Below are 27876 nucleotides of genomic sequence, written 5' to 3'. Positions count from 1 at the left end.
GCACTACAAAGCATCTTAAAATCAAGCATTTTGTTCTTATTTCCTGTGCTGTAAGAGCCTGAGGAACTTCAAGAATAAAGACCTTCACATTGTGGAGAATTCGAAATAGAAAACAAATTTAGTGATAAGTCATAATAACCTAGTTATAAAAAAGTAACAGTAATTTAGCTCTAATGTTTAGTCACCATTACAGAAGTAAATACTCTTTTATTTCTATTCTCTTCAGGTGTTGTCAGAATCCCTGTCCCCACTCCCTCCTCAGGAAATTAGACACAAGTTGAACATACGCCTTGGTGGCTGTCACCATGGGAAGGCAGGACATCGATGGTGGGGGAGAACGTGGCAGCCTTGAATGGTAAAATGGATGCAGTTGTACAAGTAAGTCATTAACAGGGCAGATGCCAATTTGTTGAGAACTGCCTTATTAACTAGAGAGAACCTAGAATCAAAAGTTCAATTTGGATGAGTTCATCACTCACCTCAAGAGAAAAATACAGGAAAAAAAGCATTAGGTTGTATTTCACTAGAAGCTGGAAGCTAGAAGCCAGATGATATGATGGGTGGTGACCAAACGGCAGCACAATACCCTTGCCACAAATTAATTGAGTGAATAAACAACCAAAGGTGTTTATTAAAACCAGTCAACAAATTTGGTTAATATGGCCTGGGATAGAGCTAAAACTGAAAGTGATAGTCCCCAGAGTAATGAAAAATCCCAGATTAAACAGTTCAGTTAATGATCCACATGACAGAAAAAAGCATCTGTGCTAATTTTAAACTAAAGTAGAGCGGAGAGTGGAGAATAAGAAAATAAGGAGAAAAATTGCAACTTTGAAGTCAGACAGATTCGAAGTCAATTTTTCACCACTTACTAGGCATAACCTTGGTGAAGTTTTGCATTCTTTCCAATCCTCAGTTTCTCTTTTTTTAAAATAGGGAACAATTTATGACAGTATATACCTCATAAATTGTTCTAAGGATTAAATGAGAAAGTGCATGAGAGATATTTAGTACAATACCTGGAATATAGTAAGTGCTAATTAATTTTCAGTGACTATTACTATTATTATTCATTCTAAGGTGAGTTATTTGAAGAAAAGGATGAACCATCAAAATAACTTTGTTTTATGGAAGCAGGATTAGAGACAAATTGAGCAGGTTCAAAGGGTTCAAAATCTTGACAGTAAACTTGCAAGCATAAATCAAGACGGTTCCGACTAGATTCTGCAGCAAAGAAGGAACAGTTTCCCTCCAAGGGGATGAGGGTCAGCCTTGCATCCTTTTGTAAAATCAGAGATTGTGGTGTCTTGTTCACATCTGTACCATGTGTGCCTGTATCCCAGCACACTTGTGGAATGAAAGGAAGAATGCTCTAGGACACACTCGTGAGGACATATGTCCCCTCCAAAATCATGAAATGATTCTGTAAGTGTCAGAATTTAATAGACAACCCGTAGTTTCTAGAAAAGGAGCGATCATGATAACAATACCCATTTCCCTAAAGGATTGTTGTGTCTGAATGAAACGGCCTAGCAGCACAAGGAGCCCTAGAAATTGTGAGTCATTGTGTTACTCTCAGTTTCTATGCTTCTGTTGCTTCTAGAATACTGGAGCTTTGTGCAAAGATAAGGCAGAATGGGCTGACCCCAGAATCTGGGGTCAGATTCAAAGTATGATTCATTTTCAAATTCAAATCAAATGAGTGTATACTCAGTCTCCACAAATCAAAGCTACTTCAGGTAGCTTTAAGTACTTGGGCTTGTTTCCCTTGTTGTTGCCTGTTGTGGTTGCTGTTGTTTAGCATTACTGTGGTGTACCTTCTCTCCATGTTCGAAGCTCCTACTGGCTGCCATTTGGGAACATTATTTAAATGTGCATTGACACTGTTTTCATATAAAACAGTGACAACAACAAATTTTAATCCATCTACTTTAACATTTAAAAAGATCATATACATTGGAAAGCAGTATACAAAGACATAAAAAAAAAGTCAATTAGCTCTTAACACACAGCTAAATGCTGCCTAAATAAGATTTAACAGTGGTTAGTGATTGAAACTGAACTATAAAGTTCAATAGGTTCCCATGACGTAGCTGTCACGTGATTTTTACAGGTGATATGCATGAGAAATGACGTCCTCTTTTAAATGCAGAGCCTATTCTATAACTACTAAACAATTAAATGTTGGCTTAAAATTATTGGGAAATAGAAGGATAAAAGAGAACATAGGTTAAAAAGACTAATATGATAAAATAAAAAATAGATGACAAATAAACATGAAATTGCAAGAAATAAGGGTGATTAAAGGAGAGAATAAAGAAAAGTTTAATGGGTTTTTGCTGAACCTGCCTTTTGGAAGAGGAATGGTGAGATGAAGGGTTTGGGGAAGGGTAGGGAGGATCCTCTAGCCCTCCATATCAAAGAGAAACCAAGATTTTAAGCCCAGAGCCTAGAATTCTCTTGGGACTCTATACAGACCAGCATGCCACCGTAATTACAGAAGGTGTCATCTGACCAACCTCAGGCTGCAATGTTAGGCTAGTGGTGTGAAACAAAATTTTACTTTCTTAACATCCTTTAAATAGGTGTTACTTCCCTTAATAGCACTGCTGTGCTTGGTCAGGGAAGGAAGGATAAACCTAAATCCTCACTCAATAGCTTTAATAATGTTCCATCTATTATTTTTAAGTCTATACATTTTCCCATTTCTCTAAAATCCTCTAACTTCTTAAAGGCCTATAAGTTTACATAGTTTTTTTCCTTCTTACCTAGATGGTTACAGAGTATTTTTAATTTGTTTAAGTAGAAACACTGAATAGTTATTAAAAGTTCTTTAGATCTTGCCTTTAGAATGCATAATTTATATAATTCTAAATTTTAGTTATCTTATAATCAGGACAAAATTAATTTCCCTTTAATTTGTGTGGCGCCTAGTTTCCAGGGTTGTTGTTGTTGTTTTTGGTTATGACTGAATATCACAGCTAATATAGTGAGGAAGAAAAAACATATTTTGTGATCAAATCTAAATTTAATTTAAACGTTTTCCCTGGGGGTAAAATAAGGGATGAAAAATTAAGTTATACGTGCCTCTAATTCTGGTGACAGTTTAAATGGATGATATTTCAGTTTTGAATGAAGCTTGCATCTAATATCCAACATTTATTAAATAAATAAAGCAACCCTCCTAGAGAATAACAGAAATTAAGAGTAACGTTCTGCAAATAAAATGATGAATTAACTATTGCTAGTTACATTTATGTTTATATTCTTTTTTTTTAAGATGATAACTACAGTCATAAATTGACTTGTATAGCACCTCAGTATAGCACCTCTTTGGGCCTTTCCACATGGTCCACTGACATCACTTATGATCATCTGTCCTTTCACCTTTAATCTATGTTGGGGTCTTGAGTTACTGCTCCTTCAGCATATTTATCAACATAAACTTTCATAGTTTTCCTGGTAGTCTGAGAAGAGGACTAACAGCCCTTGAGGCTTCTTAGGCTCTTAGACATCTACAGGATTCTTCCCTACCTCACAATAAAAATTGAGTGCTTGGGACTTCCCTGGTGGCACAGTGGTTAAGACTCTGTGCTCGCAACACAGGGGGCCCGGGTTCGATCCCTGGTCAGGGAACTAGATCCCACATGCATGCCGCAACTAAGAGTTCACATGCCACAACTAAGGAGCCTGCATGCCACAACTAATACCTGGCGCAATACCAAATAAGTAAATTTTAAAAAAATTACCAAAAAAAAAAACCAAATAAGTAAATTTTAAAAAAATTGAGTGCTCTACCAGATTTTGGCTTTTATATCAACTCTCATGGACACAGAATGTAGATAATGGGGAAAGACTTTTTTCAGTACTACAAAGGGTATCTAATCTCTCAGGTTAATTTTGAAAAATATTTTGTATGTCTTATTTCTTTTTGTATTTTAAAAGACAATCTGGTGTTTTCTAAAATTGTCCACTTGACTCAGATAAGTCCTCTGTGTTTCGTTACATTTTAGACTAGCTCATTGAAAGTGACAGAAAATGCCAAAGATTCAAAATCTCCCAAACACTTAAAGGTTGTAAGTTATTCGTATGATTATCTACTTGAGAATATTTTGGGGGGAAAGGCATAAAAGAAAGTACAGTGTGGTTAAAAACAAACAAACATACTTTAGGTTCAGAAAGAACTGGGTTTGAGTCCCTGTGCTGTCACACACTGGCTGTGTGACTTTAACTGGTTACTTAATGTCACTGACCTCCCTCTCCTCAACTGTAAAACAGAATAGTAAAACCTAGCTCATAGGGTTGATGTGCAGACTAAATAAGTTAAATGAAAAACACAAAAAATGCCCAATTTAGCAAATGACACAAGAACATGTTCAATAAATGGCAACCAATATTATTATTATTATTTTTTATAACGTATACCCTGTCTCCTTCCAGAAAGTGTCAGAAGCAGCCTTTTCTTTCTTTCTTTTTTTTTTTTTAAAGAAGATGTTGTAGGTAGGAGTTTATTAATTAATTTATTTATTTTTGCTGTGTTGCGTCTTCATTTCTGTGTGAGGGCTTTCTCTAGTTGTGACAAGCAGGGGCCACTCTTCATCATGGTGCACGGGCCTCTCACTATGGCGGCCTCTCTTGTTGCGGAGCACAGGCTCCAGATGCGCAGGCTCGGTAATTGTGGCTCACGGGCCCAGTTGCTCCGCGCCATGTGGGATCTTCCCAGACCAGGGCTCGAACCCGTGTCCCCTGCATTAGCAGGCAGATTCTCAACCACTGCACCACCAGGGAAGCCCGACAACCAATATTATTAAAAACATATTAAGAGAAGGAAGAAATATCTAAGGCAGGACTCTATTTATAATGTAGGCTACCACCATCTGGACAGTTTTTCCCAATTTCCTCTATTCAATCTTGGAAAAAAATTTTTTGGAGTAAGGATAAAAGCTCTCTCTCTATATATAAATATATACTTTTACACAAATATTAGAAAAAATTAATTTTAGTTTGGGAACAAAACACTCTGTGCATTAAAAGTGGTGCTTAAATCTTATTTTCAGATAGCTGTATGTGTTTAATGTTCCTTCTCTGCACTAAACTGAGAATGAAGGAAGATACTGAATCAAAGCACATAGCAAAATATAACCAGAACCAGAATCAGAAGACACTGAAAGACAAAGGAAAACTGAACACTTCATTCCAATACCTTAAAACATTATTCTTAGTTTCCCTCTTAGGTCAGGCAACAAAATACAAATGTTGCTTAGTTTCAGGCTCAAGGTTGATCTCCTAAATGAAGCCAATAATAAATGTCAGGAAAATTTAATAGATTAGCCTACCCTACATTGTATCCAGTAAGTTTTATGGGAGAAATTACCCCTCTTTGAGGAAAGGAGTAAAATGTTACTTCATTTCTAACACAATCACTAAAAATCACCTTGGAACTGGAGGCTTGTGAAATAGATATTCACCAACAAAATGAATTGCAAAGAGGCTGAACTGCCTGATTAAAATAAGAAGATGAAATTTTCAATTATTTGTAGAAGCTGCATTCACAGTATAACAAAAAACATTATTGCCACAAGAGAAATGCTTTCAAGAATCAGTGTTGTGAATTCCTTGTTGCCAGTGGTTAGGACTCATCAATTTCACTGCTGTGGCCCAGGTTTAATCCCTGGTTGGGGAACTATGATCCCACGTAGTGAGGCCAAAAAAAAAAAAAAAAAAAAAAAAGACTCAGTGTTCTTTCACTAATATAAATAACACTATTTTGGCAGTTCAGATCATTTAGAATCCAAGAAAGAAAAGAACATTATCAGTAACATCTGCTGTGATCAAAAGACAGCATGATCAAAAGACAGCAATGTCAAATTCTCTTTTCCTGAAGCCCTGACTGAGATGAACCATGATGTTCCCAGGATTAGTCACCTAAAGTGTTTCATAGTTCTTTATAGCATGTGAATTTTCTTAGATTAGTTCAAATTTACAAGGAGTTTCTGCCTGAGTTATTCCTTAAGGGTTCTATGTAGAATTATTTACAATGGAGTTGGTCTTTTTTCCCCAGAGTTGAGGCATCCTAGTGGCTTGAGAATTATTTCCTTAGAAATACTTCTCAGGGACTTCCCTGGTGGAGCAATGGTTAAGAATCTGCCTGCCATTGCCTGGGACATGGGTTCAGTTCCTGGTCCGGGAAGATCCCATGTCCCACAGAGCAACTAAGCCCATGCACCACAGCTACTGAGCCTGCATGCCTAGAGCCCATGCTCCGCAACAAGAGAAGCCCACGCTCGATGCAACTAGAGAAAGCCTGTGTGCAGCAACAAAGACTCAACACAGCCAAAAATAAATAAAATTAAAAAAAAAAAAGAATGACCACAAAATTTTAGGTGATAAGCAACTGCAAACCAAAACTCTATAATAGATATATACACAAAAAAGAAAAAGGAATCCAACATAACACTAAAGAGTCATCAAATCACAAGAGAAGAGAACAAAAGAAGGAGAAAGGGGAAAAAAGACCTACAGAAACATTCAAAACAGTCAACAAAATGGCAATAAGAACATACATATCAATAATTACCTTAAATATAAGTGGACTAAGTGCTCCAACCAAAAGACATAGAGTAGCTGAATGGATACAAAAACAAGACCCGTATATATAATACCTACAAGGGACTCACTTCAGATGTAGAGACACATACAGACTGAAAGTGAGGGGATGGAAAAAGGTATCCCATGCAAATAGAAATCAAAAGAAAGCCAAAGTAGCAATACTTATATCAGACAAGATAGATTTTAGAATAAAGACTTTACAAGAGACAAAGAAGAACACTACATAAGGATCAAGGGATCAATCCAAGAAGAAAATATAACAATTGTAAATATATATGCACCCAACATAGGAGCACCTAAATATATAAGGCAAATATTAACAGACATAAAAAGAGAAATCAACAGTAACACAATAATAATAGGGGACTTTAACACCCCACTTACATCAATGGACAGATCATCCAGACAGAAAATCAATAAGAAAACACAGGCCTTAAATAACACATTATACAAATAGACTTAAATGATATATAGAGAGCATTCCATCTGAAAGCAGCAGAACACACATCCTTTTCAAATGCATATGGAACATTCTCCAGGACAGATCACATGCTAGGCCACAAAACAAGCCTCTGTAAATTTAAGAAAATTGAAATCATGTCAAGCATCTTTTCTGACAACAACTATGAGACTAGAGATCAACTACAAGAAAAAAATTTCAAAAAACACAAACACATGGAGGCTAAACAATATTCTACTAAATAACCAACAGATCACTGAAGAAATTAAAGAGGAAATTTTAAAGTCCATAGAGACAAATGAAAATGAAAACATGATGATCCAAAACCTATGGGACACAGCAAAAGCAGTTCTAAGAGGGAAGTTTATAGCGATACAAACTTACCTCAGGAAACAAGCAAAATCTCAAATAAACAACCTAATAATTAGATGGGAGTAGAACCATTTACAAAGCTGGTAAACTGGGAGACTGTTAGTTTGAGAAGGAAAATAAAAGTTAATGTAAGGTGAGTCTTTCTGTGAAAAGAAATATTTTTAAAATACCTTTAAAAAATGAAAGCTCTATCAAGACTTTCCTTCTGAAAGTATGTTCTAAGTCTTTTTCTTTGGTACAGTGTTGTTTTAGTGTATCCTTCAGACTTCTTTTAAATTATTTATTACTTTGAAGTTTCTATAGATAATTATAATAAATCATAAATAAATAGTTACCACCCACTCTTACTGCAAAGGTGAGAATTTACAATCACATCAAAAAGTATAAAATACCTAGGAATAAACTCAACCAAGGAGGTGAAACACCTATACTCTGAAAACTATAAGACTTTGATGAAGAAAATTGAAGAAAGATATCCTATGTTCATGGATTGGAAGAATCCATATTGTTAAAATGTCCATGCTACCCATAGCAATCTACAGATTTAATGCAATCCCTATCAAAATACCCATGACATTTTTCACAGAATTAGGACAAATAATCCTAAAATTCATATGGGACTGCAAAAGACCCTGAGTTGCCAAAGCAATCTTGAGAAAAAAGAACAAAGCTGGAAGTATCATGCTCCCTCAATTTGGACTACACTACAAAGCTACAGTAATCAAAACAGTATGATACTGGCACAAAAACAGACGCATAGATCAATGGAACAGAATAGAGAGCCCAGAAATAAGCCCATGCACATATGGTCAATTAATCTATGACAAAGGAGGCAAAAATATCCAATGGGGAAGAGACAGTCTCTTCAGTAAGTGGTGTTGGGAAAACTGGACAGCTACATGTGAAAGAATGAAATTAGAACATTTTCTCACACCTAAACTCAAAATGGATTAAAGACCTAAATATAAGGTTGGAAACCATAAAACCCCTAGAAGAAAATGTAGGTAGTCCACTCTGACATAAGTCTTAGCAATATTTTTTTGGATCTGTCTCCTCCGGCAAGGAAAACAAAAGCAAAAATAAACAAATGGGGCCTAACTGAACTTAAAAGCTTTTGCTGAGTGAGGGAAACTATCAGAAAAATGGAAAGACAACCTACTGAATGGGACAAAATATTTTCAAATGATGTGTCTGATAAGGGATTAATATCCAAAATATATAAAGGACTCATAAACTCAATATCAAAAACCAAAGAACCCAATTAAAAAATGGGCAGAAGACCTGAATAGTCATTTTTCCAAAGAAGACTTACAGATGGCCAACAGGCACATGAAAAGATGATCAACATCACTATCAGGAAAATGCAAATCAAAACCATGATGAGTTATCACCTCATAGCTGTCAGAATGGCTATTGTCAAAAAGAAAACAGGTAATAAATGTTGGCAAAGATGTGGAGAAAAGGGAACCCTAGTACACTGTTGGTGGAAATGTAAATTGATACAGCCACTATGGAAAACAGTATGGAGGTTCCTCAAAAAACTAAAAATAGAAATACCATGCTATCCAGGAATTCCACTCCTGTGTATTTAACTGAAGAAAAAGAAAACACTAATTCAAAAAGATACATACACCCCCAATGTTCACAGCAGCATTATTTACAATAGCCAAGAAATGGAAGCAACCTAAGTATCCATCAACAGTGGAATGGATAAAGATGTGGTATATTTATATACACTGGAATATTAGTCATAAGAATGAAAATTTGCCATTCACAACATGGATGGACCTGGAGGAACTTAAACTTAATAAAGTAAGTCAGACAAAGACAAATACTCTATGTTTTCATTTATATGTGGAATCTTAAAAAATAAAACAAATGAACAAATATAACAAAACAGAAACAGACTCATAAATTCAGAGAACAAATTAGTGGTTACCAGTGGGAAGAGGGGAGGAGAGGGGAGGGGCAAGATAGGTGAAGGGGATTAAGAGGTATAAGCTACTAGGTATAAAATAAATAAGATACAAGCATGTAGTTAATGTACAGCACAGGGGATATAGCCAATATTTTATAATAACTTTAATTTGAATATACTCTATAAAAATATTGAATCACTATGTTGTATATCTGAAACTAATATAACATTGTAAACCAGCTATCCTTTAATTAAAAAACAAATGAAATAAAATTATGATGTACAAAACAACAAAACAAACAAAAAAAACAAAGAAATCCCAGAAGATTAGAAAAAATCTTAAGACAAATTTTTTCAGCCTTTTTCTGAAGTTCCATGATTTTTCAAGGAAATACAATTAATTACATGCTTTTTGAAATCCATATGTCTGTTCTGAGAGTCAGCAAATACAAGCTGGGCTGGTAATGAGCTAACTCATATAACGTTGTTCAGTAGATTTTTAAAGATCACTTAGAGTCGTTTTTGTTTTGAGCTTTAACCACTGCTGAACCTATGAAAATCTAAAAAGTTGGTTTCTTTAAAAGAAAAAAAAAAAACACTTCAAGATGAGAGCTTTTTTTTTTTTAAACTCCAAGATCTAATCAGAAAAAGAATTTTAAAAAACAGAGTTTAAACACAGAATCAGTGGCTGTTCATTAGTTCAGACAAAAGATAAGGGTGACATCTAGTGTTCATAGGGAGTATCTGTCATTTTTCATCAATTTATCCCAACTGCAAGATATTGAATGCAACATAAACACTAATAAGAGGGAGGAAATGAAAAAGGTCACTATGGTAGCTGTGATAATAATGGGAAATAGACAAGATGGACTTAATTGATATTTATAGGACATTCCACCCCAAAACAACAGAATACACTTTCTTCTCAAGTGCTCATGGAACATTCTCCGGGATAGATCATATCTTGTGTCACATATCAAGCCTTGGTAAATTTAAGAAAAATGAAATCCTATCAAGTATCTTTTCGAACCATAACGCTATGAGACTAGATATGAATTACAGGAAAATACCTGTAAAAAATACAAACACGTGGTGGCTAAACAATACACTACTAATAACCAAGAGGTGACTGAAGAAATCAAACAGGAAATCAAAAAATACCTAGAAACAAATGACAATGAAAATACAATGACCCAAAACCTATGGGATGTAGCAAAAGCAGTTCTAACACGGAAGTTTATAGCAATACAATCCTACCTCAAGAAACAAGAAACATCTCAAAGAAACAACCTAACCTTACACCTAAAGCAATTAGAGAAAGAAGAACAAAAAACCCCCAAAGTTAGCAGAAGGAAAGAAATCGTAAAGATCAGATCAGAAATAAATGAAAAAGAAATGAAGGAAGCGATAGCAAAGATCAATAAAACTAAAAGCTGGTTCTTTGAGAAGATAAACAAAATTGATAAACCATTAGCCAGACTCATCAAGAAAAAAAGGGAGAAGACTCAAATCAATAGAATTAGAAAAGAAAGAGAAGTAACAACTGACACGGCAGAAATACAAGGAATCATGAAAGATTACTACAAGCAACTATATGCCAATAAAATGGAAAACCTGGAAGAAATGGACAAATTCTTAGAAATGCACAACCTTCCAACACTGAACCAGGAAGAAATAGAAAATATAAACAGACCAATTATAAGCACTGAAATTGAAACTGTGATTAAAAATCTTCCAACAAACAAAAGCCCAAGACCAGAAGGCTTCACAGGTGAATTCTATCAAACATTTAGAGAAGAGCTAACACTTATCCTTCTCAAACTTTCCCAAAACATAGCAGAGGGAGGAACACTCCCAAACTCATTCTATGAGGCCACCATCACCCTGATACCAAAACCAGACAAAGATGTCACAAGGAAAGAAAACTACAGGCCAATATCACTGATGAACATAGATGCAAAAATCCTCAACAAAATACTAGCAAACAGAATCCAACAGCACATTAAAAGGATCATACACCATGATCAAGTGGGGTTTATCCCAGGAATGCAAGGATTCTTCAATATACACAAATCAATCAATGTGATACACCATATTAACAAATTGAAGGAGAAAAACCATATGATCATCTAAATAGATGCAGATAACGCTTTCGACAAAATTCAACACCCATTTATAATAAAAACCCTGCAGAAAGTAGGCATAGAGGGAACTTTCCTCAACATAATAAAGGCCATATATGACAAACCCACAGCTAACATCATCCTCAATGATGAAAAACTGAAACCATTTCCACTAAGATCAGGAACAAGACAAGGTTGCCCACTCTCACCACTATTATTCAACATTGTTTTGGAAGTTTTCGCCACAGCAACAAGAGAAGAAAAAGAAATAAAAGGAATCCAAATCGCAAAAGAAGAAGTAAAGCTGTCACATCTGTTTGCAGATGACATGATACTATACACAGAGAATCCTCAAGATGCTACCAAAAAACTACTAGAGCTAATCAGTGAATGTGGTAAAGTAGCAGGATATAAAATTAATGCACAGATATCTCTTGCATTCCTATACAATAATGATGAAAAATCTGAAAGTGAAATTAAGAAAACACTCCCATTTACCATTGCAACAAAAAGAATAAAATATCTATGAATAAACCTACATAAGGAGAGAAAAGACCTGTATGCAGAAAATTATAAGACACTGATGAAAGAAATTAAAGATGATACAAACAGATGGAGAGATATACCATGTTCTTGGATTGGAAGAATCAACATTGTGATAATGACTATACTACCCAAAGCAATCTACAGATTCAATGCAATCCCTATCAAACCATCAATGGCATTTTTCACAGAACTAGAACAAAAAATTTCACAATGTGTATGGAAACACAAAAGACACCGAATAGCCAAAGCAATCTTGAGAAAGAAAAACCAAGCTGGAGGAATCAGGCTCCTGGACTTCAGACTATATTACAAAGCTATAGTAATCAAGACAGTATGGTGCTGGCACAAAAACAGAAATAGAGATCAGTGGAACCGAACAGAAAGCCCAGAGATAAACCCACGCACATATGGTCACCATATTTTTGATAAAGGAGGCAAGAATATACAATGGAGAAAAGACAGCCCTTCAATATGTGGTGCTGGGAAAACTGCACAGCTACATGTAAAAGAATGAAATTAGAACACTCCCTAACACATACACAAAAATAAACTCAAAATGGATTAAAGACCTAAATGTAAGGCCAGACACTATAAAACTCTTAGAGAAAAACATAGGCAGAACACTCTATGAAATAAATCACAACAAAATCCTTTTTGACCCACCTCCTAGAGAAATGGAAATAAAAACAAAAATAAACAAATGGAACCTAATGAAACTTAAAAGCTTTTGCACAGAAAAGGAAAATGTAAACAAGACGAAAAGACAACCATCAGAATGGGAAAAATATTTGCAAATGAAGCCACTGACAAAGGATTAATCTCCAAAATTTACAAGCAGCTCTTGCAGCTCAATTTAAAAAAACAACCCAATCCAAAAATGGACAGAAGACCTAAATAGACATTTCACCAAAGAAGATATACAGATTGCCAACAAACGCATGAAAGAATGCTGAACATCACTACTCATTAGAGAAATGCAAATCAAAACTAAAATGAGGTATCACCTCACACCAGTCAGAATGGCCGTCATCAAAATATCTACAAACAATAAATGCTGGAGATGGTGTGGAGAAAAGGGAACCCTCTTGCACTGTTGGTGGGAACGTAAATTTATACAGCCACTATGTAGAACAGTATGGAGGTTCCTTAAAAAACTAAAAATAGAACTACCATACAACCCAGCAATCTCACTACTGGGCATATGCCCTGAGAAAACCATAATTCAAAAAGAGTCATGTACCAAAATGTTCATTGCAGGTCTCTGTACATTAGCCAGGACATGAAAGCAACCTAAGTGTCCATCAACAGATGAATGAATAAAGAAGATTTGGCACATATATAAAGTGGAATATTACTCTGCCATTAAAGGAATGAAATTGAGTTATTTGTAGTGAGGTGGATGGACCTAGAGACTGTCATACAGAGTGAAGTAAGTCAGAAAGAGAAAAACAAATACTGTATGCTAACACATACATATGGAATCTAAAAAAAAAAAAAAAAGGTCATGAAGAACCTAGGGGCAGGACGGAAAGAAAGCCGCAGACCTATAAGGCAATGGACTTGAGGACACGGGGAGGGGAAACGGTAAGCTGGGACGAAGTGAGAGAGTGGCACGGACATATATACACTACCAAATGTAAAATAGATAGCTAGTGGGAAGCAGCTGCATAACACAGGGAGATCAGCTCGGTGCTTTGTGATCACCTAGAGGGATGGGATAGGGAGGGTTGGAGGGAGATGCAAGAGGGAGGAGATATGGGGATATATGTATTCATAAAGTTGATTCACTTTGTTATATAGCAAAAACTAACACAACATTGTAAAGAAATTATACTCCAATAAAGATGATTTAAAAAAAAAAACACACATGGTGTTATGGGGATGGATGGTGGTGATGGCTGCACAACAATGTGAAAGTATTTAATACCACTGAACTGTACACTTAAGATTGGTAAATTTTATATTATGTTTAACACAATTTAAAAAAGGAAGAAAAGAACATATGGTAGACCTAGATTTTATATTTCTTGTGTACCCAATCAGGAACTAGGATATAGCTTAGAATATAGTCCTATACATATATCCTTAGAAAATACTTAGTAGTAATTTGATAATTATTAGCATCGTGATTTTTTTTTTTTTTTCTGTACGCGGGCCTCTCACTGCTGTGGCCTCTTCCGTTGCGGAGCACAGGCTCCGGACGCACAGCCTCAGCGGCCATGGCTCACGGGCCCAGCCGCTCCGCGACATGTGGGATCTTCCCGGACCGGGGCACGAACCCGTTTCCCCTGCATCAGCAGGCGGACTCTCAACCACTGCGCCAACAGGGAAGCCCAGCATCATGATTTAAATTAGTAGATATAGTACAGGAACAAATTTTATTCTGTATGTGACTTGCTTTTCATATGATGGTATACAATTAATTTTGTTTACTTCTCACCAACCATTTTGTACCTTGCAATTTGGAGTTTAATCCTCAGCATTAAAACGTTTTTGGTATTACTTCCTGTTCAGGACAAAAGTCAGAAAAATAAAAGGTATTTGTTTAATTTAAATAATAATAATAATGGGAAATAGATGCATAATTTCTGAGAGCTCAGATCCCTAATCTGGTTTCAGAGACTCAGGAATGGCACCCTGAGTAGCTACTTCCTGAGCTGATTTGCAAATAAATTCTTTTTTATTCTTTTTGTTGCAGTGGTAAATAGGAGTGTTTCCTTAATTTCACTTTCAGGTTTTGTATCATTAGTGTATAGGAATGCAAGAGATTTTGTGCATTAATTTTGTGTCCTGCTACTTTACCAAATTCATTGATTAGCTCTAGTAGTTTTCTGGTAGCATCTTTAGGATGCTCTATGTATAGTATCATGTCATCTGCACACAGTGACAGTTTTACTTCTTCTTTTCCAATTTGGATTCCTCTTATTTCTTTTTCTTCTCTTATTGCTGTGGCTAAAAGTTCCAAAACAATGTTGAATAATACTGGTGAGAGTGGACGACCTTGTCTTGTTCCTGATCTTAGTGGAAATGATTTCATTTTTTCACCATTGAGAATGATGTTGGCTGTGGGTTTGTCATATATGGCCTTTATTATGTTGAGGTAGGTTCCCTCTATGCCTACTTTCTGGAGGGTTTTTAATCATAAATGGGTGTTGAATTTTGTCAAAAGCTTTTTCTGTACCTATTGAGATGATCATATGGTTTTTATCCTTCAATTTGTTAATATGGTTTATCACATTGATTGATTTGCATATATTGAAGACTCCTTGCATCCCTGGGGTAAACCCCACTTGATCATGGTGTATGATCCTTTTAATGTGCTGTTGGATTCTGTTTGCTAGTAGTTTGTTGAGGATTTTTGCATCTATGTTCATCTGTGATATTAGCCTGTAGTTTTCTTTCTTTGTGACATCTTTGTCTGGTTTTGGTATCAGGGTGATGGTGGCCTCGTAGAATGAGTTTGGGTGTGTTCCTCCCTCTGCTATATTTTGGAAGAGTTTGAGAAGGATAGGTGTTAGCTCTTCTCTAAATGTTTGCTAGAATTCGCCTGTGAAGCCTTCTGGTCCTGGGCTTTTATTTGTAGAAATATTTTTAATCACAGTCTCAATTTCAGTGCTTGTGATTAGTCTGTTTATATTTTCTATTTCTTCCTGGTTCAGTTTCAGAAGGTTGGGCTTTTCTAAAAATGTGTCCATTTCTTCCAGGCTGTCCATTTTACTGGAATATAATTGCTTGTAGTAATCTTTTGTGATCCTTTTTATTTCTGTAGTGTCAGTTGTTACTTCTCTTTTTTCATTTCTAATTCTATTGATTTGAGTCTTCTCCCATTTTTTCTTGATGAGTCTGGCTAATGGTTTATCAATTTTTTTTACCTTCTCAAAGAACCAGCTTTTAGTTTTATTAATCTTTGCTATTGTTTTCTTCATTTCTTTTTCATTTATTTCTGATCTGCCCTTATGATTTCTTTCTTTCTGCTAAATTTGGGGGTTTTTTGTTTTTCTTACTCTAATTGCTTTAAGTGTAAGGTTAGGTTGTTTCTTTGAGATGTTTCTTGTTTCTTGAGGTAGGACTGTATTGCTATAAACTTCCCTCTTAAAACTGCTTTTGCTGCATCCCATAAGTTTTGGGTCATTGTGTTTTCATTGTCATTTGTTTCTAGGTATTTTTTGATTTCCTCTTTGATTTCTTCAGTGATCTTTTGGTTATTAAGTAGTGTATTTTTTAGCCTCTATGTGTTTGTATTTTTTACAGAATTTTTACTGTAATTGATATCTAGTCTCATAGCGTTATTGTTGGAAAAGATACTTTATACGATTTCACTTTTCTTAAATTTACCAAGGCTTGATATGTGACCCAAGATATGATTTATCCTGAAGAATGTTCCATGAGCAGTTGAGAAGAAAGTGTATTCTGTCATTTTTGGGTGGAATGTCCTATAAATATCAATTAAATGCATCTTGTTTAATGTGTCATTTAAAGCTTGTGTTTCCTTATTTACTTTCATTTTGGATGATCTGTCCATTGGTGAAAGTGGGGTGTTAAAATCCCCTACTATGATTGTGTTACTGTCAATTTCCCCTTTTATGGCTGTTAGCATTTGCCTTAACTATTGAGGTGCTTCTATGTTGGGTGCGTAAATATTTACAATTGTTATATCTTCTTCTTGGATTGATCCCTTGATCATTCTGTAGTGTCCTTCTTTGTCTCTTGTAATAGTCTTTATTTTAAAGTCTGTTTTGTCTGATATGAGAATTGCTATTCCAACTTTCTTTTGGTTTCCGTTTGCATGGAATATCTTTTTCCATCCCCTCACTTTCAGTCTGTACGTGTCCCTAGGTCTGAAGTGGGTCTCTTGTAGACAGCATATATATGGGTCTTGTTTTTGTATCCATTCATCCAGTCTATGTCTTTTGGTTGGAGCATTTAATGTCTTTACATTTAAGGTAATTATTGATATGTAGGTTCCTATGACCATTTTCTTAATTGTTTTGGGTTTGTTATTGTATGTCTTTTCCTTCTCTTGTGTTTCCTGCCTAGAGAAGTTCCTTTAGCATTTGTTGTAAAGCTGGTTTGGTGGTGCTGAATTCTCTTAGCTTTTGCTTGTCTGTAAAGGTTTTAATTTCTCCATTGAATGTGAATGAGATCCTTGCTGGGTAGAGTAATCTTGGTTGTAGGTTTTTCCTTTTCATCACTTTAAATATGTCCTGCCACTCCCTTCTGACCTGCAGAGTTTCTGTTGAAAGATCAGCTGTTAACCCTATGGGGATTCCCTTGTATGTTATTTGTTGTTTTTCCCTTGCTTCTTTTAATATTTTTTCTTTGTATTTAATTTTTGATAGTTTGATTAATATGCATCTTGGTGTATTTCTCCTTGGATTTATCCTGTATGGACTTTCTGCACTTTCTGGACTTGATTGCCTATTTCCTTTCCCATATTAGGGAAGTTTTCAACTACAATCTCTTCAAATATTTTCTCAGTCCCTTTCTTTTTACCCTTCTTCTTCTTGGACCCCTACAATTCAAATGTTGGTTTATTTAATGTTGTCCCAGAGGTCTCTAAGTGTGTCCTCAATTCTTTTCATTCTTTTTTCTTTATTCTGCCCTGCAGTAGTTATTTCCACTATTTTATCTTCCAGTTCACTTATCCATTTTTCTGCCTCAGTTATTCTGCTATTGATTCCTTTAGAGAATTTTTAATATGATTTATTGTGTTGTTCATCATTGTTTGTTTGCTCTTTAGTTCTTCTATGTCCTTGTTAGGCTTTTCTTATATTTTCTCCATTGTATTTCCAAGATTTTGGATCATCTTTACTATCATTACTCTGAATTCTTTTTCACGTAGACTGCCTATTTCCTCTTCATTTGTTAGGTCTGCTGGGTTTTTACCTTGCTCCTTCATCTGCTGTGTGTTTCTCTGTCTTCTCATTTTGCTTAACTTACTGTGTTTTTTTGGGGTCTCCTTTTCACAGGCTGCAGGTTCGTAGTTCTCATTGTTTTTGGTGTCTGCCCCCATCGGCTAAGTTTGGTTCAGTGGGTTGTGTAGGCTTCCTGGTGGAGGGGACTAGTGCCTGTGTTCTTGTGGATGAGGCTGAGCCTTGTCTTTCTGTTTGGCAGGACCGCATCCGGTGGTGTGTTTTGGGGTATCTGTGACCTTATTATGATTTTAGGCAGCCTCTCTGCTAATGGGTGGGGTTGTGTTCCTGTCTTGCTAGTTGTTTGGCATAGGGTGTCCAGCACTGTAGCTCGCTGGTCGTTGAGTGGATCTGGGTCTTAGCATTGAGATGGAGATCTCTGAGAGAGCTTTCGCCGTTTGATGTTATGTGTAGCATGGGATGTTATGTGTATGGGATGTCGCTGGTGGACCAATGGCCTGAACTCGGCTCTCCCACCTCAGAGACACAGGTCTGACACCCGGCTGGAGCACCACGACCCTGTCAGCCACACAGCTCAGAAAAAAATGGAGAAAAAAGAAAGAAAAAAATAAAGTTATTAAAATAAAAAATAATTATGAACAATAAAAATTTTTTAAATAAAATTTTAAAAAAGAAAGAAGAGAGCAACCAAACCTAAAAATAAATCCACCATTGATAACAAGCGCTAAAAACTATATTAAAAAACAAAACAAAGAAACAAAGAAACAAACAAACAAAAATGGACAGACAGAACCCTAGGACAAATGGTAAAAGCAAAGCTATACAGACAACATCACACAAAGAAGCATACACATACACACTCACAAAAAGAGAAAAAGGAAAAAAAAATCGGTATATAAAAAAAAAGGGAGGAAGAGAGCAACCAAATCCATAAAGAAATCCACCAATGATAATAAATTCTAAATACTAAACTAAGGTAAACATAAAACCAGAAAGAAATTAGATGCAGAAAGCAAACCCCAAGTCTATAGCTGCTCCCGAAATCCACTGCCTAAATTTTGGGATGATTCGTTGCCTATTCAGGTATTCCACAGATTCAGGGTACATCACATTGATTGTGGAGATTTACTCTGCTGCTCCTGAGGCTGCTGGGAGAGATTTCCCTTTCTCTTCTTTGTTCGCACAGCTCCCAGGGTTCAGCTTTGGATTTGGCCCTGCCTCTGTGTGTAGGTCGCCTGAGGGCGTCTGTTCTTCACTCAGACAGGACAGGGTTAAAGTAGCAGCTGATTAAGATGCTCTGGCTCACTCAGGCTGGGGGAGTGAGGGGTACAGAATGTGGGGCGAGCCTGCAGTGGCAGAGGCCAGCGTGATGTTGCAACAGCCTGAGGCACGCCATGTGTTCTCTCAGGGAAGTTGTCCCTGGATCACGGGACCCTGGCAGTGGTGGGCTGCACAGGCTCCCCGGAGGGGAGGTGTGGATAGTGACCTGTGCTTGCATACAGGCTTCTTGGTGGCTGCAGCAGCAGCCTTAGCGTTTCATGTCCGTCTTTGTTGTCCATGCTGATAGCCGTGGCTCGCACCCATCTCTGGAGCTCATTTAGGCAGTGCTCTGAATCCCCTGTCTTCTCGCACCCTGAACAATGGTCTTTTGCCTCTTAGGCAGGTCCAGACTTTTTCCCGGACTCCATCCTGGCTAGCTGTGGCACACTAGCCCCCTTCAGGCTGTGTTCACGCAGCCAACCCCAGTCCTCTCCCTGGGGTCTGACCTCTGAAGCCTGAGCCTCAGCTCCCAGCCCCCACCCGCCCCGGCGGGTGAGCAGACAAGCCTCTCAGGCTGGTGAGTGCTGGTCAGCAGTGATCCTCTGTGCAGGAATCTCTTCGCTTTGCCCTCTGCACCCCTGTTGCTGCGCTCTCCTCCGTGGCTCTGAAGCTTCCCCCCCCATCCACCCCCCATCTCCACCAGTGAAGGGGCTTCCTAGTGTGTACAAACTTTTCCTCCTTCACAGCTCCCTCTCAGAGGTGCAGGTCTTATCCCTATTCTTTTGTCTCTGTTTTTTCTTTTTTCTTTTGCCCTACCCAGGTACGTGGGGAGTTTCTTGCCTTTTGAGAAGTCTGAGGTCTTCTGCCAGCGTTTTAGTAGGTGTTCTGTAGGAGTTGTTCCACATGTAGGTGTATTTCTGATGTATTTGTGGAGAGGAAAGTGATCTCCACGTCTTTCTCCTGCGCCATCTTGAAGGTCTCCCCGGATATCTGATTCTTGATGCTTTGAGGAGAGCATTGAGGAAGAGATGTGAATTTATTTTCATCAGCATATAGGTGGTTGCAGAAACAATGAGAGTGGATACGATTGCCCAGGAAGGGTATATAGTATAAAATAAGAGCATGGATAGAAAAGCCATCATTAATACTTAGTGAAAAAATAATAATAATTTGGAGCTGGATTTATCTAGAATATATTAGAAGAAAAGGATACAGTTTCTTCAACATCAAAGTATAATTTACCGAAAGGATCATTATTTCAGAGGTTGCCTTTTGAGGTGTATCCACACAAAGACCACTGTAGGACCAAATGAATACATGTTCTATTTATTAACTGTATTAACCAGGACTGCTTCATCAAGAAATAGGAACTTACCTGAACCACCATGGGTAAGACTTCATTGCTAGGTAACCTGAAGTCTCAGGGGATGGGCTGGCTCCAGGTGCAACTGGATCCAAATGCCATGTCTTAAGGGGGCTCTCTCCATGTCTGGATTGTACTATATTGTGTTGACTTCATTTTCACGCAGAGGCAAAAAAAAAAAAAAAAAAAAGAATTAGAGGACTAGTTTGAATGTAAAACTAATGACAACTGAGAAAAGAACAAACTTCTCTTTCCCTCCCTTGTCACATTGACCTCCCCCAAAAACTCTGATTGGCTGACTTTGAGCTTGTGCCTATCACTGGAACCAATCACGGTGTCCAGAGGGATGAAATACTCTGATTGGTCCCCCTGGGTTGTGGTACACCCGAATAGCATTACAGACAAAGCTCTCTCAGAATCACAAGGGAAGGTTGTTTCCTCCAGGAAAATAACCATTAAAATAAATAGTTTGGATATGAGGAAGAATGTAGATACTAACATACAAGCAAAGCCTATGAAAGCTCAGTGGAAGTAACATCTCCTCACTGGAGAAAGCTTCTTGAAAGCCGTATTAACTCAGGATGTCATTCCTGAGAGCTGGCGTCATCCGAGCTGGGGCTAAACACACATCCACTCTGGAGTCAGGAAGCTGACGGGGCTGCAGAGGAAGGCGGAGATTTTGCAGGCCCGGCTCCTTCGCCGCACCAACCACACGAGTCAGCAGATACCGTGTGTGAGCTACACAAGTGCCTGCCCAGACTGCCAAGCATGAAAACACAAAAGCGGCTGCCACTTCACCTCCACCCTCCAAATATCATGTGAAGATGCCTCTTGTGGCCTCTCCTAACTGGAAACCTTCAGGGAGTGAATTCTGGGACATGTTACCCTGCCCCCACCCCAAGCTGATGCATCACAAAACCACCACACTCTTTCCTTAGCCTTGAACCACTCAGGAGGAGAGATCATGTCTAGTTCAGCACATTTCATTTATTCAGCAAATTTTTGTTGGGCACCTACTATGTGCCAGGTCAGATGCTGTGCCAGATGCTGGCAACACAGAGGTGGACACAAGCCTGCCGTAAGGACCTGCCAGAGAGAGAACCTCTCTGGTTTCAGGGCTGGATTCCCATCCTTGGTCTTGCTCTTCTCCTTAGAGGGTGTGTGTCCCTGGACCAGTCACTTCCTTTTCACTCTCCGTGCAAGGTCTCTGTAAGGATTAAGTGAGGTCTGAATTTGAGCCCCCCTGGCACTTTGTCTGCATGTGGACATTGCTCTGACCTGTTAGAGACTCTGATTTCTTCAGCATCAGATTGACCTGTGATCCCAGTAGCTCAAAGGTGACTATCAAGGAGCCTGGACAACTGTTGGGTTTGGCTTTTTTTTTTTTTTAACCAGTTTTTTTTTAATTGTGACAAATTACACATAACAAAAAATTTACCATTTTTAGTTATACAGTTCAGTGACATTAAGTACATTTACATTGTTGTGCACCCATCACCACATCCATTTCCGGAACTCTTTTCATCTTGTAAAACTGAAACTTTGTCCCCATGAAACAATTCCCTCCTCCTCCAGCCCCTGGCAGCCACCATTCTGCTTTCTGTCTCTATGAATTTGGTGACTCTAGGTCCCTCATATAAGTGGAATCAGGCAGTATCTTATGTGTGTGTATGTAACTAGTTTATTTTGCTTGGCATGTTGTCCCCAAGTTTCATTGATGGTGTAGCATGTTCAGAATTTCCTTCCTTTTTTAGGGCTGAATGGTATTACATTCTATGTATATATTACGTTGTGCTTATCCATTCACCCGCTGATGGACACTTGGGTTGCTTCCACCTTTAGGCTATTGTGAATAATGCTGCTGTGAACATGGGTGTACGAATATATATGTATAGGGCTTCCCTGGTGGTGCAGTGGTTGGGAGTCTGCCTGCTGATGCAGGGGACACGGGTTCGTGCCCTGGTCTGGAAGGGTCCCGTGTGCCACAGAGCAGCTGGGCCCATGGGCCATGGGCGCTGGGCCTGAGTGTCTGGAGCCTGTGCTCCACAATGGGAGAGGCCACAGCAGTGAGAGGCCCGCGTACCACTAAAAACAACAACAAAAAACAACAAAAGAAACAAAAAAAAAAGAAAAAAAAATGTATATATTAAAAACTCACATGGAGTTGGAAAAGGGCAATTCCAAAAATGAAGGGCAGACAAAAGGTAATAGATGTCTACTGCTTTTAACTTTTTTTTTTTGCACTACGCAGGCCTCTCACTGTTGTGGCCTCTCCCGTTGCGGAGCACAGGCTCTGGACGCGCAGGCCCAGCGGCCATGGCTCACGGGCCCAGCCGCTCCGTGGCATGTGGGATCCTCCCGGACCGGGGCATGAACCCGCGTCCCCTGCATCGGCAGGCAGACCTTCAACCGCTGCGCCACCAGGGAAGCCCCTGCTTTTACCTTTCTTGTTTGCTAAGTAAAGTGAATACACTAGACGGAATCTCTACACATTTTGAAACAGGTTTGCACTTTTAATATCTTATAAGGGAGACTCATGGTACTTGCAATTTCTTTTAACATTTTAGTTTTTAAAGTTGCAAAAATAGTTCAGAGAGTTCCCATATATCCTTTACCCAGCTTCCCCTAATGTTAACTAACAGTAGTACAGTCAAGTGACCTCAATACAGTCAGTTGACAATTTTATTATTCTGGAGAAGATGGAATTCTTTCTAAAGCATTGTGACAGGAATTCCTAGTCAACTAAGATGTGCTATTACTGTTATATTTAGTAACATTTCCTTAGAATTAAAGAAAAAAAATTTTAATCTTTTTTTGCCCTTAGAAACAAGTTTATTTTTTCTGATTCTTATTTTTCCCCCTAGTTTTATTGAGATATAATTGACATATAACATTATATAAATTTAAGGTGTACAACATAATGTTTTGATACATGTATATATTAAAAAATGATTACCACAATAAATTTAGTTAACATCCATCACCTCACATAGCTAAAATTTTTTCTTACAGTGAGAACTTTTAAGATCTACTCTCTTAGCAACTTTCAGTATACAATGCAGTATTGTTAACTATAGTCACCATGCTGTACATTACATCCCCAGAACTTATTTATCTCATGACTGGAAGTTTGTACCTTTTGACCACCTTCACCCATTTTGCCCAACCTCTACCCACCTGCCTCTGGCAACCTCCAATCTGTTCTCTGTTTCTATGACTTTGAGTTTTTCAGATTCCACATATAAGTGAGATCATACAGTATTTATCCTTCTCTGTCTGATTTATTTCACATAGCATAATGCCCTCAAGGTCCCATCCATGTTGTCACAAATGGCAGGATTTCCTTCTTTTTTATGGTTGAAATTCATACATACATGATTTTATATATATATATAATTTCATATATATATAATTTTATTTATCCATTCATCCATAAATGGACATTTAGGTTATTTTCATGTCTTGGCTATTATAAATAATGCTGCAATGAATATCTGGGGTGCAGATATCTCTTTGAGACAGTTATTTCACTTTTCTCAGATATACACCCAGAAGTAGAATCACTGGATTGAAATCTTGAGGTCCTCAAAGTCAAAGACATTTGACATATTGGCTCCTTTCCAATTATATTTTAGATTATAGTTTGCTTGTCTAGATAATAAATTGGGCTTTTTTTCCTCTAGGAAAACCGATGAAAAGTACTGGAATAATGACTGAATAGTAGATGGGTGATGTCAACAGAGAAATGGAAAATATGAAAAAGAGCCAAACATATTTTCAATAACTGAAAAGTACAATTTCTGAAATAAAACATTCACTGGATGGGCTGAATAGCGACTGGGGATAGCAGAAGTCAGTGTGTTAATTTGTGTCTTCTACCAAGAAAGGATTAAACATGCAAGGATTTTATTATAGGAAACACTTGTGAGAGGAAATGGAGAAGGAGCTGGAGAAGGCTGGGAGAGCCATTGATTGTATGCAGGTCTGACTCCAAGTGAAGGAGGGAGGGAAGGAAAATCTGAGGGGTGGACTGTTTGTGCAGTTTAAGGAAGGGTTGGAAAGGACAATGAAGAGTCCACGAAGCAAAGTCTGCCGTCAGAGAAGTCCTGTGTCTCCCAGGAGCAGTTTTGCCTTAGTTCCCTGCCACACTCATTCACGGCAAGTGTGCCTTTGATGCAAATGCAGCCACAGGTTCCAGAGCACAGTTTGTCTTTATGTCTGTATTGTCTTACCTTTCACAACATTACTCTCCTCTGACACATTTTCCCAATTCACCACCGGTAAAACAGTCAGCAGTTGAGCTACTACCTTTTGCCAGGGACTATCCTTGTTCCATCTGCCAAGAGAATAGCATCCCATTTGTCTGCCATGTGGTGGGAAAGCCAGTCCCAAATCCTTATCTTACCACCTGATTTCTCAGACTACTCCTGATTTTAGCTGTGTCAATCCAGGTGCCCACCTCAAAGCAGACACTAAGAATGGATTAAACATGAAAGGCTTTTATTCAGAGAAATGCTTATTTTAGAAAATGGGGAGGGGACTGGGGAAGGCTGTGATAGCCATCAGATCACACTGCAAGACTGACCTGGAGTGAAGAAGAGAAGGAAGGAAGGTGAGATGTCATGCAGTCTAAGAAAAGTTCAGCAAGACCAGCAGGGTGTCCTGGAGCCCAAGTCAGTCATCAGAGGAGTCCTTAGAACCACTGCCACTCTCAGTGTTTGACTGGCAGCAGCCCGCAGGAAGTGTGGCCTCAGCACAAACACATGATGAATTTTAGAGAATAGCAGCTTGTGCTCTCAGTCAGTTATGTTCCTGACAGCTGGTGGCCTGGGAGGCAATTCTCATGACCACCATAATCAGTGAACTTGAAGAAAGAACATTAGAAATTATACATTCCAGGGACTTCCCTGGTGGTCCAGTGGGTAAGACTCCATGCTCCCAATGCAGGGGGCCTGGGTTTGATCCCTGGTCAGGGAACTAGATCCTGCATGCATGCCGCAACTAAGAGTTCTCATGCCTCAACTAAGAGTCCTCATGCCACAACTAAGACCCAGTGCAGCCAAAATAAATAATTTTTTAAAAAAGAAATCATACATTCTGAAAAACGAAGTGAAATAAGATTGCAAAAAGTGAACAGAGCCTCCGTAATCTGTAATACATCTTAAGTGGTCTAACACAAGTGGAATTCTAGTCCCAGAATGAAAAGAGAAAGCAAATGAGACCCAAAAATAGCTGAAGAAAAAATAGTTGAAATTTCCTCAAATTTGGTGGAAATAATCTACTTACATGTCGAAGAAGATCAACAAATTCCAAGTAAGATAAATACAAGAAAATCACAACTAGGCACTTCATAGTTCAACTACCAAAAACGAAAATAAAGAGATTGTATTGAAAGCAGTCAGAGGAAAACGTTACATATTGAGAAACAATGGTATGTGATGGCATTTTATCAGCAAAATGATTTTTCATGAGAAACAATGGATGCCAGAGACCATGGAAACCCATCTTTAGAGTGTTTCTGGAACATCCACCAAGATGGTCATGTGCTAAGCCATAAAACAAGTCTCATGAAATTTCAAAAATATTGAAATTTTACAGAGTAGTTTCCCTGAACACAATGGAATTAAGGAATAGAAGGGAAGAAGTAAAATTTTCTTTATTCAGAAATATCAAAATCAATATACAGAAAAACTAGTAGGTCTAAAATCTGAATTTAAGGTAATAGGATATAAGGTCAATATACAAAAATCAATTATATTTCTGTTTACTGTCAAATAATTGGAAAATAAATGTTTAAATACCATTTACAATAGCATCAAAATATAAACTAAGAATAGACTTACAAAAATTGTGCAAGACTTCTACACTGAAAAATACAAAACACTGATAAGAGATATTAAGGAAAAGCTAAATAAATGGAGAATTATATCATGATCATGGATTAGAAGACACAATATTAAGATAAACAGTCTTACAAAAGTGATCTGTAAATTTTACATAATTCCAACCAAAATCCTAACAGATTTTTTCTAGAAATTGACAAACTGACTCTAAGAATTATATGGAGGGCTTCCCTGGTGGCGCAGTGGTTGGGGGTCCACCTGCCGATGCGGGGGACGCGGGTTCGTGCCCCGGTCCGGGAGGATCCCGCATGCTGCGGAGCAGCTGGGCCCGTGGGCCATGGCCGCTGGGCCTGTGCATCCGGAGCCTGTGCTCTGCTGCCAGAGAGGCCACGGCAGTGAGAGGCCCACGTGCTCGCAAGAGAAAAAATAAAAATAAAAATTGTATGGAAATGCAAAAGACATAGAATAGCCAAAACAAACTTGAAAAAGGACAAAGCTGGAAGACATACACTATCTTATCACTAGACTTTGTGGAGAGAGATAGAAATTAAGACAACAGAGTAAGGATAAGGACATAAGTGATGAGGATATAGTGATTGATAAATAGATCAAGGGAACTGAAATTGAAAGTTGAGAAATAGACGCACAGTCAGTTGATATGTGACATAGGAACCAAGGTAATTTATATTGAAAGTAAAGTCTTTTTAAAAAATGGTGCTCCACAAATTCTAGCTGCCTTGACCTCATCAAACTCTGATCTCTGTCCCTTCAATTTAGTAAGACCTCCAGGATCTGTTTGGATGTGTGCTGCCTGCAAACTGCCTCAGATAACCAGGACAACCATAGGGCTCACCTTATTGTTTCCTTTGTCTCAGAGATAACTGTTCTGTGCCGCCAGTTGTATAATGTCTGAAAACCATTGTCAATATATTTTGTCCAGTTTTCTAGTCATGGGGGAAGGTAAATCCAGACCCTGTTACACGATTATGGCTGAGACAGAAGCTGGTGAGTACTTTAAAAAGAGCTCTCTGACTGTTCTGTGAAGAATAGGTTGTCATGGAGCAAAAAGGGAAGAAATGGAAGCAAAGAGTCTATTCAGGAAATACTGCAGCCATGCAAGTGAGAGGCGATGGTGCACAGATCCATGGAGTGGCAGTCAAAACGGGGACCGGTATACTACTGAGCGAACTTTGAAGTTAGAACTGGCAGAACCTGTTGATGGATTGGATTTGAGGCGGGGGAAGAGACAGACACTGACATTAATAGCAGAAGTTTGGGGCCTGAAAAACTACCTGAGTGCCATTTACTGAGAAGGCAGAGATATGAGAAGATTCAGGTTTAGTTGTTTTTTGGGGTGAAGGGGGGCAGTGACCAAGGAGTGTGAAACCTCCATTCTTTGTCTGGAAGTATCTGGAAATATAAAGGAGAAAATTCATATTCTCCCTATAGGAATGAATTTTTTAATGTATTTTATTTTTATTTTATATTATAGTTTTATGTCTCTCTTCT

General features: G+C 37.9%; 1 non-coding gene and 1 pseudogene across 1 annotated transcript; both read left to right on the top strand.

Moving 5' to 3' along the window:
- The window catches only part of LOC117307742 (proteolipid protein 2 pseudogene), a 108698-nt pseudogene that overhangs the window by 32690 nt on the left and 48132 nt on the right, over window positions 1–27876 (top strand).
- TRNAA-CGC (transfer RNA alanine (anticodon CGC)) lies at window positions 3564–3636 on the top strand. Its single transcript has one exon. It is a non-coding gene; the product is annotated as a tRNA-Ala (tRNA).

Source organism: Tursiops truncatus, chromosome 13, assembly GCF_011762595.2.
Source record: "Tursiops truncatus isolate mTurTru1 chromosome 13, mTurTru1.mat.Y, whole genome shotgun sequence".
NCBI classification, from domain to species: domain Eukaryota; kingdom Metazoa; phylum Chordata; class Mammalia; order Artiodactyla; family Delphinidae; genus Tursiops; species Tursiops truncatus.
Note: the sequence above shows the minus strand (reverse complement) of the source record. Positions and strands in the feature narration are given on the sequence as shown.